Consider the following 854-nt stretch of genomic DNA (forward strand, 5'->3'; position numbering starts at 1 on the left):
CGTAATTTAAAAGAATATGTCTTGTTAGATCAACAAGAAAATCAAGCCATTAAGGATTAATCAATTGCCTTTTTCAATTTTCCGTAAAAACGAAAAGCTTATGTTGGAAATATATCGAATTATTAGTTCGTCATCTCAACATGTCACACTAAGATTATTATATTCTTGAACATTTCACTCAGTTAACAATTTTACTACCTTATATCAACCAAACATACTTTTAGTGAACAGTAATAATGTTGCTGGTTTTCAATTTATTGTGTTGCAGAGCAGTTATTCATAGGTAGGTACAGTTTCTTCAAAACTCCAATTAATTTGCTTGCCATATTGTCAATTCAATTTGAGAACCAGGACAATAGATTATTTATTTATTTATTTATGATATATTATTCTTATTTACACATCACTACATTCAATGAAATAAAAGATCAGCTAAAATAACCTAATAATACATGAGAAATTTTTGAAGACAAATAATTTTAATATTTATTATTATTATTTATTTGACTAATACAAATACTAAATTCTCATTTTATTAATTTATGACGTAGATGTAAACTATATTGATTAAGGTATAAATTGTATTGATTTATGTGTGTAAAATTATAATAAATATAAATATAAGTACAAATTATATATTTTTTGTATTATGTGTAAAATGTATGTAAATATGGGTACAAATTATTATTGACTAAGTGCTAATAAAAAATAATAATATTTGTTGACCATATAACATTGTTCATAATACATATATAATATGATTTTGCTAGAAAACTATTTAAGAAGATAGTCAATTAGAATCAATTAGTTGAAAAATAAAAGATCTATTATATATAAAAAAAAATATCTCTCAT

This window comes from Arachis ipaensis, chromosome B05, assembly GCF_000816755.2.
Source record: "Arachis ipaensis cultivar K30076 chromosome B05, Araip1.1, whole genome shotgun sequence".
NCBI classification, from domain to species: domain Eukaryota; kingdom Viridiplantae; phylum Streptophyta; class Magnoliopsida; order Fabales; family Fabaceae; genus Arachis; species Arachis ipaensis.